Consider the following 281-nt stretch of genomic DNA (forward strand, 5'->3'; position numbering starts at 1 on the left):
GGACGCGGGGGCGGCCGGGGAGCGCGGGTCCGGGTGAGTAGGGGCTCATGGGGGGCATAGCAGGGACGGGGGCTCGGGGTGGGACTGCGGGAAGGCCACCTGAGCCGAATGCACAGGGGCGGCAGAGAGGGCGGTGCTGCGGGAGCGCGCCATCGGGCTGCAGGCTAGAGACTGCAGGAAAGAGGACACGCAGAGCCCCGGCGCCCCCCAGAGCACGAACCCTACGCGGGCCTAAGTGGGCACATGGAGCCTGGGTGCCGATTTCCCTGCCAGTGCAGGGC

Source organism: Manis javanica, chromosome 2 (genome assembly GCF_040802235.1).
Source record: "Manis javanica isolate MJ-LG chromosome 2, MJ_LKY, whole genome shotgun sequence".
Lineage (NCBI taxonomy): Eukaryota > Metazoa > Chordata > Mammalia > Pholidota > Manidae > Manis > Manis javanica.